Source organism: Hypanus sabinus, chromosome 10 (genome assembly GCF_030144855.1).
Source record: "Hypanus sabinus isolate sHypSab1 chromosome 10, sHypSab1.hap1, whole genome shotgun sequence".
Classification (NCBI taxonomy): Eukaryota; Metazoa; Chordata; class Chondrichthyes; order Myliobatiformes; family Dasyatidae; genus Hypanus; species Hypanus sabinus.
The window spans coordinates 40,316,325-40,330,283 of NC_082715.1; the positions used below are offsets into that span (position 1 = coordinate 40,316,325).

The window sequence follows — 13,959 nt, forward strand, 5'->3', positions numbered from 1 at the left end:
TAAGGAACAGTTGAAATTTTGAATTTCACTTTGAAATTTGAGAAGGAGATACTAAATTCCAAAGTGTCGTTATTTCAGTGGAATAAAGGAAATTACAATGGCATGAGAGGGGAACTGGCCAAGGTTGACTGGAAAGGGACACCAGCAGGAAGGACAACAGAGCAGCAATGGCTGGACCTTCTGCAAAAAATGAGGGATGTACAAGACAGATATATTGCAAATAAGAAGAAATTTTCAAAGGGAAGAAGGACACTACCATGGCTGACAAGTGAAGTCAGAGCCAAAGTAAAAGCAAAAGAGAGGGCATGCAAGGAAGCCAAAGCTAGTGGGAAGATAGAGGGTTGGGGAGCTTATAAAAACTTGCAGAAAGAAACTAAGAAGGTCATTAGGAAGGAAAAGATGAATTACAAAAGGAAGCTGGCGACTAATATCAACGTAGATAACTAAAAACTTTTTTAAGTATATAAAGGGTAAAAGAGAGTTGAAAGTAAATATAGGAGCAATAGAAAATGACACTGGAGATATTGTAATGAGAGGTACAGAGATGGCAGAGGAACTGAATGCGTATCTTGCATCAATCTTCACAGTGGAAGACATCTGCAGTATACCGAACATTCAAGAGTGTCAGGGAAGTGAAGTATGTGCAGTGAAAATTACAACTGAGAAGGTGCTCAGAAAACTTAATGATCTGAGGGTGGATAAATCCCCTGAACCTGATGAAGCTAAGGTTCATGGTTCTTTACTGGTAGAAACTGAACTCAACACACATGTACAGATCAATACACACCTAATAGCGCATGCTCAGTATGCGCCTAATAGTGCATTCAGTGACACGTTACTAAAACATAAAGTAGTCCTTAATTATATTGTAGGCTATACAGTACAGTAAGGGAGTCTAGGACAAGAGAGCTCGCCTTCAGGATTGAAGGACGTCCTTTTAGAACTGAGATGCGCAGAAATTACTTCAGTCAGAGGGTGGTAAATCTGTGGAATTTGTTGCCACAAGCAGCTGTGGAGGCCAAGTCATTGGGTGTATTTAAGGCAGAGATAGATAGGTTCTTGATTAGCCAGGGCAGCAAAGGGTATGGGGAAAAGGCAGGGGAGTGGGGATGGCTGAAAGAATTGGATCAGCCATGATTGAATGGCGGAGCAGACTCAATGGGCTGAATGGCCTACTTCTGCTCCTATATCTTATGGTCTCATAACAAAGCCACAGGGGAAAGTAAGAACGCAATCTTACAGGATGCACATATGCCTGGGTGCAGATGTCATATTGCCAGACTCCCTGGTGACACAAGCTAAAAGAAGTGTCATTCAATGAGGTGAGAAGGATATTACAGAATCATTTTAATTTGGCAACTTTGAAGATTGTAGAAAGGGTAAGCCAATTCAGAACCAGAAACTAAAGGTCAGTGAATACCATTAGTGATTAAATGGTTGCATTGAACAATCCATTAATGCCCCCCTCCCCTTCTTACTCCATGCCTTATTTATTTATTTATTTATCTATCTAGTTATTTATTTATTTATTTATTTATTTATCTATCTATTTATTATCTATCTATTTGTTTATTTATTTATTTATTCATTCATTCATTCATTCATTCATTCATTCATTCATTCATTCATTCCTCTCCCCCCCCTTTTCTTTTCTCTCTCTGTCCCTCTCACTATCACTTTTTGCCTGCTCTCCATTTCCCTCTGGTGCCCCCCTCCCCCTTTCTTTCTCCCTAGGCCACCCGCCCCATGATCCTCTCCCTTCTCCAGCTGCGTATCCTTTTTGCCAAACAACTTTCCAGCTCTTAACTTCATCCCTCCCCCTCCTGTCTTCTCCTATCATTTCGGATCTCCCCCTTCCCCTCCCACTTTCAAACCTCTTACTATCTCTTCTTTCAGTTAGTTCCGACGAAGGGTCTCGGCCCGAAATGTCGACTGTACTTCTTCCTGTAGATGCTGCCTGGCCTGCTGCATTCCACCAACATTTTGTGTGTGTGTTGCTTGAATTTCCAGCATCTGCAAATTTCCTCGTGCTTGCGTTAATATTGCTATGTTGGCACTTTTCCGAAAGAAAATGCTGAAGATTATGTTTGTGTGTGGTTTGATAGCTGAAAGATCAACTTAGATGCTTAAACACACAAGAATTACCATGTGTGTGTGTGTGAGAGAGAAATGACAATTTCAATGGAGAAAGCTTCCAAACTACTGAGGAATTTTATCCAGTGCATCATGCATGCATGATTCTTGTGATGGTTCTCTGGTGTTGACCCCAAGGCATATTTTTGTTTATGAGAAGTGAGACTAGTGAGAAATGGTGTTACCAACATATTGGATCATTTATTACAACTGTACCAGTTTAGAGTAGTGAAATACCTCTACAGCAAAACAGAAGTGTCTCTAGCCCTAGAGTTCAAGGCTGGATACAATAATGTTGGCCAAATAGGTCTGCAATATAATGGCAATACTAAATACAAAAAGCTGCAAAAGAGACTTTTACCATGTTAAACCCACCAGAAAAATTCACAGAAGATAATACCACCAGATACAATTACGGGAAATGCAGTGGTTTTAAAATTAAAGTAAAATTTAATGGTCAGTGTGAACACTGATATTAATGCTGATTATTCAGTTGATAGCAGAGGAATCTGCAGAAAGAATTTCATTAAAATGCCTTTCATGAAAAGTATGCTGAATCTGAGGAGATGCTATAGCAAAACACTGAATCCCTGGTCCTAATGTGATAGATAGATATGTTATTGATTCCAAAGGAATTTACAGTGTCACATTCGCATTACAAGTGCACAGATATACAAATATTAGAAGAGAGGAAAGAAAGAATAAGAATAAATTACCTTAAAACTAAGATCTACAGGATTTACGAGTCAAAGATTACAAGCTCACTTCCCTGGCTATAGGTTGACTCATTATAGAGCCTGATGGTTGTGGGTAAGAATGACCTCATGTAGGGCTGTTTGGAGCAGCGCAGTTGTTTTAGTCTATTACTATTTAGTCTATTACAAGGTGGCATGAAGGGAGTGAGAAACATAGTCCAAAATTGCCAGGATTTTCCTTAGGGTCCTTTGTTCTACCACAAACTCTAGTGTGCCCAGTTTGACAGCTATAACAGAGCCAGCCTTTCCAATTAGTTTATTGAGCCTGTTTGTATCAACTATGTTGATGCCATTGTCCCAGCACATCACCGCATAGAAGGTTGTACTGTTGACAACAGACTGGTAGGACATGTGAAGAAGAGGCTTGCATAGTCCGAAGGACGTCAGTCTCCTCAGGAAGTAGAGGTGACTCTGGCCCTTCTTGTACACAGCCCCTGTGTTGGTGCTCCACTCATCAAGCAATAATGACCAAAGTTCTGAAATGTGCAAGCAGCTACAGGGTGAAGTTTAACTCTGAAAATTTGCTGATGCAGCCTGGAAGGAAGAATGAAAGGGGAAGATTGGCAGAGTGGGACTGGAGTGATGGTGCTGAGGATGAGGTAGTTGGTTTACAAACAGAGGCAGCGAGACTGCTGGCAAGGAGAGGCTGATGATGGGCAGAATTGCAGTCAACAAGATGAGTTACAATGTAAAAAGTGGACAATATCGAAAAGGGCGAATACAGGACTGTTATATCTCAATGCGCGCAGTGTACGGAATAAGGTAGATAAACTTGCATCACAGTTGCAGATTAGCATGTATACCGTTGTGGGCATCACCAAATCGTCGATGAAAGAAGATTATAGCTAGGAGCTTAAAATCGAAAGATACACATTGTATTGAAAGGGCAGGCAGGTAGGTAAAAGGAGTGGCGTGGCTCTGTTGATTAAAAAATGAAATCAAATCATTAGAAAGAGGTGACATAGGGTTGGAAGGTGTTGAATCATTGTGAGTGGAGCTCAGGAACTGCAAGGATAAAAATACCTTGATGGCATTTATATACACACCCCCAAGCAGTAGTAAAGATGTGGTCTACAAATTACAATGGGAGATAGAAAATGCATGCCAAAAAGACAATATTACAATAATCATGGGGGATTACAATATTCAGGAAGTTTGGGAAAATCAAGTTGGTGCCTGATCCCAAGAGGGGTAATTTCTAGAATGCCTACGAAAGGGCTTTTTAGAAACATAGAAACACAGAAAACCTACAGCAAAATACAGGCCCTTCAGCCCACAAAGCTGTGCCAAATACGTCCTTACCTTAAAATTACAAAGGGTTACCGATAGCTCTATTTTTCTGAGCTCCATGTATCTGTCCAGCAGTCTCTTAAAAGACCCTGTCGTATCCACCTCTGCCACAGTTGCTGGCAACCCATTCCATGCACTCACCACTCTCTGCGTAAAAAAACTTACCCCTGACATCTCCTCTGTACCTACTTCCAAGCACCTTAAAACTGTGCCCTCTCATGCTAGCCACATCAACCTTGGGAAAAAGCCTCTAACTATCCACACAATCAATGCTTCTCATCATCTTGTACACCTCTATCAGATCACCTATCATCCTCCATCGCTCCTAGGAGAAAAGGCTGATTTCACTCAACCTATTCTCATAATGCATGCTCCCCAGTCCAGGCAACATCCTTATAAATCTCCTCTGCACCCTTTCTATTGTTTCCACATCCTTCCTATAGTGAGGCAATTAGAACTGAGCACAGTACTCCAAGTGGGGTCTGACCAGGGTCCTACATAGCTGCAACATTGCCTCTTGCCTCCTAAAATCAATCCCTTGAGTGATGAAGGCTAATGCATCGTATACTTTCTTAACCACAGAGTCAACCTGCACAGCAGCTTTGGGTGTCCTATGGACTTGGACCTCAAGGCCCCCTGATATTCTGCCATCATATTTAACCTATAAAACTGAACCACCTCACACTTATCTGGGTTAAACTCCATTTGCCACTTCTCAGCCCAGTTTTGCATCCTATCAATGTTCTGCTGTAACCTCTGACGGCCCTCCACCCTATCCACAACACACCCAACCTTTGTGTCATCAACAGATTTACTATTCCATCCCTCCATTTCCTCATTCAGGTCACTTATAAAAATCACAAAGAGCAGGAGTCCCAGAACATATCCCTGAAGCACACCACTGGTTACTGACCTCCATATCATATTATACCTCTCCAAATGTTCATAAATCCTGCCTCACAGGATCTTCTCCATCAACTTATTTTTAGGAATTTAGGAATTTAAGGTGGGGGGTTATATGGGAGGCAGGGTTTAAGGGTTGGCACAACATTGTGGACCAAAGGGCCTGTAATATGCTGTACTATTCTATGTTCTATGTTCTAACTTACCAACCAATGAAGTAAGACTCACTGGTCTATAATTTCCTGGGCTATCTCTACTCCCTTTCTTGAATAATGGAATAATTGATGATACAAAGATCATCCCCAGAGGCTCAGCAACCTCCTCCCTCACCTCCCACAGTAGCCTGGGGTACATTTCGTCTAGTCCCAGTGACTTATCCAACTTGTTTTCCAAAAGCTCCAGCACATCCTATTTCTTAATATCTATATGCTCAAGCTTTTAGTCCACTGTAAGTCATCCCTACAATTTTCAAGATCCTTTTCCTTAGTGAGTACTGAAGCAAAGTGTTCATTAAGTACCTCTGCTATCTCCTTCGGTTCCATACTCACTTTTCCACTGTCTCACTTGATTGGTCCTAATCTCTCACATTTTATCCTCTTGCTCTTCACATACTTGTAGAATGCCTTGGGGTTTTCCTTAATCCTGTCCACCAAGGCCTTCTCATGGCCCCTTCTGGCTCTCCTAATTTCTTTCTTAAGCTCCTTCCTGCTAGCCTTATAATCTTCATGATCTCTATCATTACATAGTTTTCTGAAACTTTCATAAGCTCTTCTTTTCTTCTTGACTAGATTTACAACAGCCTTTGTATACCATGGTTCCTGTACCCTATCATCCTTTCCCTGTCTCATTGGAATGTACCTATGCAGAACTCCACATGCTTTGCCACATTTCTTCCATACCTTTCCCTGAGAACATCTGTTCCCAATTTAAGCTTCCGAGTTCCTGCCTGATAACCTTATAATTCCCCTTGCTCCAATTAAACGCTTTTCTAACTTGTCTGTTCCTATCTCTCTCCAATGCTATTGTAAAGGAGATAGAATTGTAATCACTATCTCCAAAATGCTCACCCACTGAGAGATCTGCCACTTGCCCAGGTTCATTTCCCAATAATAGATCAAGTACAGCCTCTCCTCTTGTAGGCTTATCTACATATTGTGTCAAGAAACCTTCCTGAACACACCTAACAAACTCCACCCCATCTAAACCCCTTGCTCTAGGGACATGCCAGTCGATATTTGGAAATTAAAATCATCACCACAACAACCCTGTTATTATTACACCTTTCCAGAATATGTCTTCCTATCTGCTCCTCGATGTCCCTGTTACTATTGGGTAGCCTATAAAAAACACCCAGTAGAGTTATTGACCACTTCCTGTTCCTAACTTCCACCCACCGAGACTCCGTAGACAATCCCTCCATGTCTTCCTCCTTTTCTGCAACCGTGACACTATCTCTGATCAACAGTGCCACGCCTCCACCTCCTTTGCCTTCCTCTCTGTCCTTCCTGAAACATCTAAAGCCTGGCACTCAAAGTAACCATTCCTGCCTCTGAGCCATCCAAGTCTTTAGAGCAGTTCGTGGCTGAGCTCATTAGGGGATCTGCTATTCTACTTTGGGTGCTGTGCAATGAACCAGAATAGATTAGAGACCTGAAGATAAAGGAACCCTTAGGGACAAGTGATCATAATATGATAGTATTGATCCTGCCATTTGAGAAGGAAAAGCTAAAGTCAGATGTATCAGTGTTACAGTGGAGTAAAGGGAATTACAGAGGGGGGGGGGGGGGGAGAGAGAGAGAGAGAGAGAGAGAGAGATTGGAAAAGAATGTAGGCAGAACAAATAATAGAACAAAAATTAGTGGGAAGTTAGAGGATTGAGAAGCTTTTAAATACCAACTAGAAAAGATGGAATACGAAAGTAAGTTAACCAATAATATAAAAGAGGATACCACAAGATTCTTGAGGTACATAAAGTGAGGCAAGAGAAGATAATGCATTACTGGAAAATGATGCTGGAGAGGTAATAATGGGGGACAAGAAAATGGCAGATGAATTGAGTAAGTATTTTACAGCAGTCTTCGCTGTGGAAGACACTTAGCAGTATACTGGAGGTTCAAGTGTGTCAGGAGACAGAGGTGAGTGGAATTGCCATTACTAGGGAGAAAGTGCTTGAGAAACTGAAAGGTCTGAAGGTAGACAAGTCACCTGGACTAGGTGGTTTACCCCACCAAGGTTCTGAAAGAGGTGGCTGAAGAGATTGTACAGGCATTGGTAATGATCTTTCAAGAATCAATTGACTTTGACATGGTTCCAGAGGAATCGAAAATTGTGAATGTGACTCCACCTTTCAAAAAGGGAGAGAGGCAGAAGAGAGGGTATTATAGGTTAGTTAGTCTGACCTCTGTGGCTGGAAAGGTGTAGGAATCAATTGCTAAGGAGGTGGTTTTGTGGTACTTGGAGGCACATGATCAAATAGGCCAGTATAGTTTCCTTAAGGTAAAACCTTACCTCACAAATCTGTTGGAATTCTTTGAAGAAATAACAAACAGGACAAAGCAGTATTAGTGGACGTTGTGTACTTGGGTTTTAAGAAAGCATTTGTCAAGGTGTCATACATGAGGCTGCTTAACCTGTTAATAGCCCTGGTATTATAGGAAAAATACTAGCATGGATAAAGCCTTGATTGGCTGGAGGAAAAGTTTGGGAATAAAGGGAGCTTTTTCTGGTTGCTGCTGGTGGCTAGCAGTGTTCTACAGGGATCTGGGATTGGGACCGATACTTTTTACAACATATGTCAATGACTTGGATGATGGAATTGATGGCTTTGTTGCCATGTTTGTGGATGATACAAAGATAGGCAGAGGAGCAGGAAGTTTGAGGAAGTAGAGAGGCTACAGAAGGACTTTGACAGATTAAGAGAATGGGCAAAGAAGTAGCAGGTGGAATATAGTGCCATGGTCATGCACTTTGGTGGAAGAAATGAAAGGGTAGACTATTTAATAAATGGAGAGAAAATTCAAAATTCTGAGGTGCAAAGGGATTTGGGACTTGGGACTCCTGCAGGATTCCCTAAAGGTTAATTTGCAGTTTGAGTTGTTAGTGAGGAAGGTAAATGCAATGTTAGCATTCATTTCAAGAGGTTGTAGTATTGAAACTTTATAAACTACTGGTGAGGCCTCCCATGGAATAATGTGAGCAGTTTTGGGCCCCTTGTCTTAGAAAGGATGTGCTGAAACTGGAGAGGGTTCAAAGGAGGTTCATGAAAATTATTCCAGGATTGGAAAGCTTGTCATATGAGGAGCATTTGATAGCTCAGGTCCTCTACTCACTGGAATGGGTGACCTAATGTAATCCCGTCGAATGTAGAAAGACTTTGGAAAAAATGGATGTGGTGAAGATGTTTCCTCTGTTAGGGGGAGTCTAAGGCCAGAGGACACAGCCTCAGAATAGTGGGGCATCCTCTTAGAACAGAGATGAAGTGTAATTTTTTTTCGCCAGAGAGTGGTGAATCTGTGGAATTTGCTATGGAGGTCAAGTCATTGGGTATATTCAAGGCAAAGGTTGATAGATACTTGTTTAGTCAAGGCATAGAGGGATATGGGGCGAAGGCAGGAGGTTGGGACTGAGAGGGAAAATAGATCAGCCATGATGAAATGGCAGAGCAATTAGATCAATAGGAAACAATGGCCTAATTCTACTCCTAAAGGCTTATAGGACAATATAAATCAAATCAAAAAAGATATTGGATATCTGCAGCTGGTCAGACAGTTTTAATGGAGATAGAAGGGTTAACATTTCAGACTGTTGACTTTTCATCAAAATTACTGATTGTTTTTAGAGAAAAAAATACTACATACTACAATTCCAATCTAGCTGGTTCAAAGTAAGAGTTGATCGGAACCATTTTTCTTTTCATTTTCAGCGTCTTGTCACATAAAATATAATGGCATAAGCAATGAGATGATCTGTTCCAATTGGTATCTTGTATATGTTAACCACTACATGTATAAAAATGGCTTGGAGTAAATTCAGCAATTAGTACTTTCACATCAGTAATGTACTTGAGAGCCAAGTATTAGTCTATGCATTTTAATTCGGCCTGTCATTGTGTGATGTATATTATTGTCTCTGAAGCTATTCAGCAAACATCATCTTATGCCGAATAAGCCAGGCAAACGTCACCCATCCCTATAACCAAACACCACCATAATTATCCACACTTAGAAAATATTTTCTGTTTTTCTTGAAATGTTTATTTTTCTTAATTGTCATTCCCTTTGCCATCAAGATATATGTATATGGTTTGGATAAAATATATTCTATTCTTTCACGTTCACCTCTTTAAGGCAGATTATCATGATTTTTGTAATGACTTCTTACTTTCATTCAAGTTCACAGATTATTTATAAGATACAAGAATGATCACATGTGATACATTATCTAATTCTTAAACAAAGATTTTTTGGAAGTCTCTCGGGTGGGAATCATAGGATGTGCTATAAAAGATGCATTAGGATATCAATATCTGAACAATAGTTGAACTTGATGGATCTGAACTGAAAAATAATTTTACCTAAATGTTCTCGTATTAAAGGTGACAATTTGAAACTTCCCTTGGATGCTGCATAACCTGTTTTGTACCTGCAGAATTTTTAGTTTAAATTTATGTTCTTGCTGCAATAGTTTTTTTGATGCTTAGCATATACATCTCTTGTGCTTGCATGACATTTTGCCTGTGAAGTGAGTAAAAGGTTTGTAATTGACTGCAGGCTTTATTGTATCTTCAATTTCTAGTTTGGCAAGGTCACTGACTGTGGATCTTAACTCATATGTCAACATCCATTGGTTCCCAGAACCATCAGAATCACTATAAGCGCTTCAACAATCACAACTCATTAACCTCAAGTAAATATAGATTTTTAATATCTATTGGCATCTGTGGAGTGGCTCGAGGCCCATAGATAGAGCAGGGCCAACAGTTTAAAAATTCGCTAATAGTAACTATTCTGGATGTTATAAAAGCAGGAAACTGGAGTTTCAAAGAAACCCAGCAACAACAATTCAGCCTAACAGTTAACTAAAATCAAAGAAATGTAGAAGTTGCCACTGCCACCACAGAACAACAAAAGCAATTGAGAAATGCGATTGTAGGCTATGGGTTGGGATTGTAATTCACTGGAGTTCCCATAGAACGAGCTTGTCCCGGATAGTCACAACTGTAAAAAATTACTCTGCCCAGGGGCACTCTGGCTCATAACCTATTGTACTCAGAGGAGGTAGGGTTTCTGCATGTAAGTCAGCAAACGATAAAGAGAATAATTCACAACAACATTGGTCTTCTCCAAAAGCTGCAGTGCCCGTGATGGATGTGAGAGTAAATATGAAGGTTTTGCAGGGACAGAAGCAAGTCTGCAATCTGGAGCAGGAGACAGTCCAAGGTGAAAGGGAGAAGAAAGGAAAGGAAAGAGCCTTAGGCAAAAAGGAATCATTCAGTAGATAAATTGCATCCCCTGCAGACACAAATGATAGACACTTATGCTTATTTATTACAAAGTACTTTTCTGGAGTAACTGGAGAGGAACAGGAAAAGCTAGAAGGGGGACTGAACTAATGTGTGGACCATTTTCAATTAACATGATGAGGAAGAAAAAAGAGAAAGACCTGCCAGTGGAGAATTGGATTTGTACATAATCATGTGTGAAGACCAGGGATATTTCTGCCCTTGATGTTATAAAACAAAACTGTGAAATTTGAGAGGTACAAAAAAGATTAATGGATTCCTACAAGATTGTGCTCGAGCCTACTCAGGGAAAGGCTATCTTAGATTGGGTGTTGTGTAATAACCCATATCTTACTAGAAGTTTTGCATCCTTCAGGGTACCGGCTTTTCATGGCCCTGGAGGCAAGTGGATTCGAGGTCAGTGTCACCACCTGATGTGTCGTAGGAGTACATGGAAAATCAATAGCAGCAAGCTGGCTGCTCTCTGTATGTCCAGAGACCCAAGTTCTTTGGGCACAGAGCTTGAAAAAAGTGATGCAACAGACTTTTAATGCCATAAATCGGCGAGTTGCTTAGTTATGTCTCCCCTCTCACTGTGAAACAGGGACACCTCTTTTTCCCTGATTAGGGAGAGTGAGAGCCTGTGGTATGTCAAATTACCGGGTGAACGAGGAGTCTTTGGGGTACTGTGTCTGTGTCTTTATTGATGTTTTGCTGCATGCTTGAGTGCTCGGTGGAGGATGCAGATGGTGGGTGGGTGGGGTTCATCGCTTGGCTGCTGCGTATGTGGTGCGGGAGCTGGGGGGCTTTGGGGTTCTAACATTTGACTGCCATTAATTCTTTGGGGTACTCCTCTGTTTTAGTGGATGTTTGGGAAGAAAAAGAATTTCAGGATGTATATTATATACATTTCTCTGACATTAAGTGTACCTATTGAACTATTGAGACTATAACGTAGCAAAAGTGAGTGGGTAGTTGGATGATTGGGAAGATTTTAAAATCCAACAAAAGGCTTCTGAAAAAGCTCTAAGGAAAGAAAAGATGAAATATGAAGGCAAACTGGCCGATAATATAAAGCAAGAAACCAAAGTTTTTTTTCGGTTATGTAAAGAATAAAAGGGAGGTGAGAGCTGATATTGGACCACTGGAAAATTATTTTGGTGAAGTAGTAATGGGGGACAAAGAAATGACAGAGGACCTTAATAAGTGTTTTGCTTCAGTCTTTACTGCAGAAGACACTATCTGTATGAAACTGGTCTGTAAGTTTTAGGGAGCAGGAGTGTGTGCCATTGATAATACTAAGGAAATAGTACTAGGCAAACTCAAAGGTCTTAAGGTGGATCAGTTACTTGGAGAGATGCACTACATCCCAGAGTCCTGAGAGAGGTTGCTGAGGAGACAACGGATGCATTGGTCATGATCTTTCAAGAATCAATTGATTCTGGCATGGTCCTACAAGACTGGAAATTTGAAAATGTCACTACACACTTTAAGAAGAGAGGAAGATAAAAGAGAGGAAATTATAGGCCACTTAGCTTAACCTCAGTGGTTAGGAATGTGTTGGCGTCCATTATTAAAGATGAGGTTTTGGGGTACTTGGAGACTACTGATAAAGTAAGTCAGTCAGCATGGTTTCTGTGAAGTGAAATCCTGCCTGACAATCTATTGGAATTCTTCCAAGAAGTAACAAGCAGGATGGACAAAAGAGAGGCAGTGGATGTCATTTACTTAGATTTTCAGAGGACATTTGATAAGGTGCCTCACATAAGGCTGCTTAACAAGATAAAATCCCATTGTGTTACAGGAAAGATATTGGCATGGATAGAGGAATGGCTGACAGGCAGAAGGCAGTGAGTAGGAATAAAGGGGACCTTTTCTGGTTGGCTGCCAATGATTAGTGGTGTTCCTCAGGGGTCAGTATTGGGACTGCTTCTTTTCACTTTGTTTGTCAATGATTCGGATAATGGAATTGATAGCTTTGTTGCAAAGTTTGAGGATGATACAAAGATAGGTGGAAGGGTAGGTAGTGCTGAGGAAGCAATGTGATTGCAGCAGGACTTAGACAAGTTGGAAGAAAGGGCAAAAAAGTGGCAGATGGAATACAGTGTTGGAAAATGTATAATAATGCATTTTGGTAAAAGAATCAATAGTGCAGACTATTATATGAATGGGGAGAAAATTCAAAAATCAGAAGTGTAAAGGATCTTTAGATTCCTCATGCAAGACTCCCAGAAGGTTAATTCACCAGTTTTGTGGTAAAGAAGGTAGGTGCAATATTGTCATTTATTTCCAGAGGAATAGAATATAAAAATAAGGAGATAATGCTGTAGCTTTATAAGACACCAGTCAGGCCACACTTGGAATATTGTCAACAGTGTTGGGCCCCATATCTCAAAAAGGATGTGTTGACATTGGAGAAAGTCCAGAAGAGGTTCAGGAAGCTGATTCTGGGAATGAAGGAGTTAACGTATGAGGTGTGTTTAGCATCTTTGAGCCTGTACTCACTGGAAGAATGTGGGGGTACCTCATTGAAACCTACCGAATGTTGAAAAGACTAGATAAGGTGGATGTGGAGAGGATGTTTCCTCTGGTGGAAGTATCCAGAACTGGAGGGCACAGCCTCAAAACTAAGGGGCAACCTTTTAGAACAGAAGTAAGGAGGAATTTTTTAGGCAAAGAGTGGTGAATCTGGAATGTTCTGCCACAGACTGCTGTTGAGGCCAATTCCATGGGTAGATTCAAAGCGAATGTTGATAAATTCCCAATTGTTTGGTGCATCAAGGGACATGGTGAGAGGGCAGGTGTATGGGGTTGTATAGGATCTGGGATCAGCCATGATGAAATGGCGGTGCGGACTTGATGGGCTGAATGGCCTAATTCTGCTCCTCTCATGTGCCTATGGTAATATACCTTAGGCTTAGCCATACTATATACTTTATATAGCATACTTTAGACATAGGCATATTGTTTTCACACTGTCATCCTCCTGGACAGAGAAGGCAAAAAGTGTACCTATTCGTCAGTAATATTCAATCTGCATCAATGGCTTAACAATTCAATATATAAATAGCTTAAGTGTATAGTTTTGCAAATAAGACATTATCCCTTTGGGTAAATGTACATGTACCAAATGTTTCAATGAACACATTGCACGCAATATTGAAAGACTTCTGTGTGAAAATTTTTGATGAAGTTGTAGACTTAAAACTGACTCTCTTGTGGTGCTTCCTTGTAATCCTCTGGAATATAGTCTCCTCCGAGAGAATGAGAACTTGATTGAAGCATTGGTTCTTAAGAGGTTTTGACAGGGTGATGGAGAGGATATTTCTTCCTGTGAGAGAATTTGGAATAGAGTGGTCACTATTTAAAAATAATAGA

General features: G+C 40.7%; 1 protein-coding gene across 11 annotated transcripts in view; it reads right to left on the reverse strand.

Annotated features, from left to right (window-relative positions):
* The window catches only part of LOC132400604 (uncharacterized), a 261,413-nt gene that overhangs the window by 96,465 nt on the left and 150,989 nt on the right, over positions 1–13,959 (reverse strand). The window contains exon 3 of one of the 11 annotated variants that reach the window (XR_009514315.1): positions 13,546–13,912. The exons of the other annotated variants lie outside the window; for them this stretch is intronic. The gene's annotated coding sequence lies outside the window, so the exon portion shown is untranslated. Of the gene's footprint in view, positions 1–13,545; positions 13,913–13,959 lie in introns of those variants that run through there. 11 annotated transcript variants of the gene reach the window in all.